The following is a 6,367-nucleotide window of genomic DNA, read 5'->3' as shown; positions in this document are numbered from 1 at the left end:
AGCAGTAATATTTCTTAGCATAAACAGGGTGAGTGGAGATGCATGGACCAAATTACCGCACTCGACTTCGAACTCCGTAAGAAAATTTTCTGTTCATTTTTCTCACAGACTTTTCCAAAAATTTGAATATTAAAGGGCCCATATTAGACTTCTTTTCTGATCTATGTTATAATATTGTTATATCTCCACCTCGTCAACCTTCTCTATGCTCTCGCAGCTTTTGCCCCACCCACAATTGGCGGGTGGGTCTGTTGTATCCAGCGCCCCCTGGCTGTAGCTAGAGGCTGCCTGTCTATATTTTGTGGTCGTCTTAAATTCTCTCTCCTCCTTGGTCGCTAGTCTTGTCGATTATGTCTGTACTGTGTTTTTGTTGTATGTGGTGATGTTGCAGAGGGGTTTCTTTTTTATTTTATGTACTGGTTCAGAAACTTAGTGTCCCAGATTCTATACAGTTAGTATAAGTTTCCAGATTCCAGATAATTAGTTGTAAAAAAGATTGCCATGTCAGATTCCAGATAGTTGGGGGGTGGGGTGGTGGAAGGAAATGTTGGATTATTTTTTATCACCGTAAAGCGCTTTGTGTTGCTTTTTTTTTGTGTGTGTGTGTGAAAAGCGCTCTATAAATAAAGTTTGATTGATTGATTGATTGTTTCCTCATCACAAACATGCCTGGAGTCGTGTTTTGTTTCCTTTACACAGGTTGGTATGATTTTTTTTTTTTTTTTATAAATGACTGGTTTTAGTGACACCAACGAGGACACATAATGTTGTCATATGTCAGTATAATTCACAGCTCACACTGTGTGAAGGATCACCTGATGGACTGATTGCTACCCACCATAGACCCTTTTGTTTTAACCCTCATGATGTTAACTGAATGGTCAATATATCATGTCTTACCTTACCTTCCCTGTTACCTTAGGACACACAGCTCCAGGCCTCCAGTTGTAATTAGTTTCGTGTGCTTTAAATTGTTTTGATGGCTGTCCTCGATCCTGCTGTGGTAGCCCTAGGCCATGATTGGTAGAATACTTTTATACCTGGCCAATCCTGCGTCACCTCCAGCCTCCTAACCCTATTTAGGGAGATTGTCAGGACCTTTTTGGGGCTGCTGGTCTTGGTGGCCAGTGTGCCATTTTGTGTTTGTGTGTCTCTTTCATGTCAGTCACTTGTTTTGTACTAGTACATGTCTGACTTTTGTTGTTTTGTTGACACTTGTTTCGTTCTTTTTTTCTTATTTATTTTGTCACTTGATTCTGTTTGTGGGTTTACTTTGGGGCCACTTGTGCTTTAGTTTTGTGTATGTGCATTAATTTAACTCGTTTTTATGTCCTGTTGTTTTGTTTCTTAGTTTAGGTTATTTTCTGTATATATTGTAATCTGTTTTGTTAATTTATCTTTTACACCCCTGTTGATTAAACATTATTTAATTTATTTCATTATCCATCTTGTTTCTTTTGTTACTTCTCTTGTCCTAAGCAGGGCTGGGTCGTAACACACACCCGTTGTTTACAGTAATGAATAAAATGCATGGGCTACTGTGCTTCATTCTCTGTCGTAGCATGTGGGCAGCAGAGGTGGAGCTCTGGTGCTCTGGCCTTCACCCCTTTTCTTTTATAGAAACTCAGGAAATCAAATGCTTAACACACATACACTGCATATTTATACTGAGTTCTTCTACAGAAAACACTCCATAAACTCCATACACCTTCACTAGAATCATTTGGATGATTTCTACTGAACTAAAGGTAAAAGGGAGCGGTTAACTTGAAAACCACTGCTTCATGACATCCCAAGGTGGAACAGAGCGTGTAAAGGTTACTCATACATGTGTGGATGAAACAAAATACAACTCCAGCCATGTTTTTTGAGGAGATGACAGCGTTTTAACATGGCTTAAATCTCACAAGAGTAAATTTTGCGTAATGTGTGTAGGACCTTTAAGAGTTCAAAAGGCATCGCTATGTGGTAACCATCTCTAACATGTTTGTTTTCAGTCCAGAAAACACATTTACCACAGATTTAACCTAAAATATCAGGGCACCATGTAGCTGATTAGCCCTAAGCAAGGTTTCAATCTGCATTTTGCATAGGTCCTGTTTCGAAGACCTCCAAAGCTCTTACTGATTCCAGGCACTACATTTCCATCGGCTATATCAAATATTTTTTCCACTAAACTGTCAAAATAGCTGCTGCATTATATAAGTACTATCTATAGGCCAAGAATTCATTCTTTGTATATAATTTGTATAGCACAGGTTAACCGTGGTTTCTGGTAGTCGTAGTGAAAGCATACAAATGAATTGCCAATGCTGCATTCTTTGTGCCTCTGCTGTACATAATTGTTCATAATGTTAAATGAAATAAACTTAAACAGTTTAACTAAAGTACATGCAGGGTCAAGGTTAGACTTGGCTCCTACTCCTACACCCTCTGCTCAGATAGTGAAATACACAGGACTACATTCATACTCCATACACCTGTACCTACAACAACAGATAACCTTATGTAATGTCAATCACTATTTTATCTTTACACTGTTTTCTTTTTATATCCTCATGTATACTATATATCTGAGAGATATATTTGTGTATATATGACTGTATGTCTATTTTTATTTTATTTGTACTTATGAGTTTATTACCATTCATATTTTTGCTCTTCATTATTATAATATATAATACTCCATACCTCATAGACCTTCAGACCTTCGTCCAGTCCCACTAAACCCCCCGCCCGCCGCCTCCGATCAGCCGAATTTAACCTTGTCACTCCCACAGTCAAATCAAAGCACCTGAACTTGGGGGACCGAGCCTTTGCCATGCCTGTTGTCACCCTCTGGAACTCTCTCCCCCTTCACATCAGGAACTCAGACTCACTAAACATCTTCAAAAAACGGCTCAAAACACATTTTTTCCTCACAGTCTACAGCCCCTACACATGACTGCTCCTCATTACCAAGGGTGTAGGTTTGGTCTCAGCTTTGGTGAGACCCATGAAACCAACTGATAGGTTACTTGATTAATAGATTAACTATATGATATTGTTTACTTTTTGTATGACACACACTGCAAAAACTGAACAGCACATGTTTATAAGAAACAGTAAAATGGGATAAGAAGTTGTGTATATGTTTTATAAATTCTTTCCAAAAACACAGAGTCTAGGCAAGTCCAAAATAAGTGAGACGTGGTTTCAGTTTTCAGTTCACAAAATGTACAGTTTGTATCCATTGCCCTTCTAAGATGATTGTTTAGCGGATAACAGCGCTGTAGAAGTTTGTTGTAGGTTTCCCTTTGCTTGTTGGTGATGAGATATTTGAGAGGTAATATCCAGACATTTTTCCATGGAATATTGTCAATAGAGTCCAGCTGCTCACAGCGCACGAGTAGAGCTCCGTTTGGGAGGTGCACTTGTGGTGATAGTCGCTCTTTTTCCGCTGCGACTCATTATAAGGTAAGTTTAACTGAAGATGAAGCCAAGTAAGTTCTTTTTGAAAAGTTTTTCAAAGTTTAGTGTGCATCATGTTCACTCTCGCCTGCTCAAGCCAGCATCTTCAGGTGCACTCTGTTGCAGCCAATGAAATAGCCGCATGGGTAACCCTGTTGTCATATCACTGATTTAAATTAATAGTATTGAGTTTGGAAAATATTGGAATAAATTTATATTTTTGATTATTAAAATAAAATGGCAAATATTGGTAGGGACTATTTTGTCTTCCCCAAATATTGGTTGTGACATGTCCCCACTGGCCCTATGCAAACCTACGCCCTTGCTCATTACTGTCTGTCCTTGTTTAGTGTTACTGTATTGCAAACCGTCTTTGTGTGACCGTCAAAAGGGCTCTATAAAACCAATGTATTATTATTATTATTATTATTATTATTGTTATTATTGTGATGTGTGAGCTACTGTGTCCAAATAATTTCCCTTGTGGATCAGTAAAGTTTGTCTAAGTATTCTCTGCATCTTATTGTAAAAGTTTCATGTAATATGCTATTGTTTCCATCTTGCCCACAAAACACAAAACTGTAATACCCGTTAAATCAAATCTCTCTCCATTATCACATAGACATGTTGAGAATAGCCTGTAATCCTGCCCATAAGGCTAAAACAATCCCCTTCATTCTGACTGCTTCAGATAACTGTAAAACTTTTTACCCCAAAAACGGGCATTAATTTTAAAATGATAAGACATGCCAGCTTCTCTTTTGGGGATAAACTGTAATTTCCCGAAAACTCCATCAGTGGTATTGGTGCTCAAAAATCCCACTTAAAGTTTGTGGACTGAATTTAAAGAGCGCTATAGGCATTGAGAAGGCCGAGCTGGGTGTGCTCCATCTTTTTACTGAATTTTATGGGGCTAATATTTCTGTCTATATGACTTTTGTGGCACTTACACAAAATTGGAGTCATACATTTTACAGTGTAGCCAGAATTAATTTCAAGATTATATGGAGGTATTGGCTTATTGCTTAGAGTGCTTGTCCACTAAACCAAAAGTCAGAGGCTTGAATCCCATACTTGCTGAGGAAAAGTTTCATATTGTTCTTGTGTCCCTGGGCAAGGTACTTCACACACTCAGATTGTATTGAAGTAAAGCTCAGATTAAAGTCTAACAAAGCCTCAGACAGAAAGAAAAAGAGATTACTTTATTGATCCTGAGGAATATTCAAGTAAAGTATTCAAGCAAACTGCTGACGTTTTGCTGCAACATTTCCACTGTGCGTCTCAGTGACCTTTGTGTCTCAGTCATTGATTTGTCCCAGTTTTATATAAGAAAAGTCCCTGGTGTCTCTATTTTTAACCAATTTGATACCTGCTGACTCTAAAAAGAGGCATACATTGTCATTTGCTTAGGTAAAATACAGAAAAGCTGCTTAAAAATGACCAAAACACAAAGAGAATGTGACTATACTGACTCATGTTAGTCGTGAAAGGGCTCAGTATAGAACAATTTTCCTTAATTACGCACTCAATTCATAATTTTCTTAATGCCAACCACCACAAACCAGGGATGACCCAGTTTTTTATTTAGAAAATCTGGTCACATTACTTCTGCCACAAATGCTGCCACATCTGGTGTAAAAAGCCTGTAGCATCTCAAATGTCCACAGCTAACTCCTTAGTTAGCTTCATAGCCAGTGCTGCCAGATTGGGTTTAATGATTTCTGCCCAGTCACATTCAAAAACGTGCCCTCTTCAGAAAAAAAAACACAAAAAAACACAAAACAAAAAACAAAACAAAAACGCCCAACGATTTGTCACAGAAAACATTTAATTGTTGAATGTAATGTAATGTATTGTTGGGCTTTTTAAAAACATTGCCAGTATTGAGAAAACATGTTAAATGTAGAACAGTATTTTCATTTATCACAGAAAAAAATTAGTCATTTAGCTTAATATTTGAATAAACATGTTGTAACGTAATCTATTGGCTTTTTAAAAACATTGCCAGGATTGAGAAAACACTCCAACAGATACATAACCCTGGTCGTTCCTAAAGCCCGCACAGCTTTCGGCCGTTCCTCATTTCAGTTTTCTGCAGCAAGTGACTGGAACCACCTTCAACAGATTTTAAAACTTAGTTTGTTTTTACCTCTGTTGAGGTTTTTAACACTTTAATCTTTAATATGATTGGTGTGAAAACAAAAACTGCGCAAATTTGTTGAAAGTAGACCAAATATTATGTGCCCACCTAAGGCTTCCCCTCCCTGCCTGACATAGTAAAAAGAAGCCCAATTTGGGACCCAATCTGGAAACACTGTTCATAGCTAGCTTCTTGTGTAGTTGCCATGGATATGGGAAAAAAGGTAATTTCACAAAATCCAACAGTCCCTTATATTATTTATTTTACTTGAGTCCTTTGAACTGCACATGCTGCACTTTTTAGTTGGTTAAAACCCATGATATGATAAAAAACTGCTCAGTGTGGGAGCCAGGTAGCCACAAAAGCAGACAACCATATTTCACTGGCCTGTTTAGATATTTTAGCACACTCCTAGTGCACAGTACAATTGCTTTTGTCAGTCTACCTACTTTTTGGCACCTTTATAAAATGTGTAGTTGTAGATTTTGCAGAGTCATTTTAACCCTTAACTGGCCACTGGATCCACTCTTAGATTATACAGTTTACATTCAGCTCACAGTTAAATAAGATTTAAGTTGCAACTAAAATCTTATTTAAAAACACAAATAACTCTTCACATTACAAATAGGCTAGTTATTTTAAAAACTGACTGTGACTACTATACACATTTTCACAATAAAGTCCCCATTCATAATTTCTCCCATTTCCCCGCGTACACTTTTCGCTGCGGACTCTTAATTTGAAGTGCTGGAACCGGAAGTGCCGTGTGTCCCCATT

The sequence above is a fragment of the Boleophthalmus pectinirostris genome, unplaced genomic scaffold (genome assembly GCF_026225935.1).
Source record: "Boleophthalmus pectinirostris isolate CB_2022bp ecotype Guang Dong unplaced genomic scaffold, ASM2622593v1 HiC_scaffold_23, whole genome shotgun sequence".
NCBI classification, from domain to species: domain Eukaryota; kingdom Metazoa; phylum Chordata; class Actinopteri; order Gobiiformes; family Gobiidae; genus Boleophthalmus; species Boleophthalmus pectinirostris.
The sequence above is the reverse complement of the archived record's forward strand: the minus strand, read 5'-3'. Positions refer to the sequence as shown.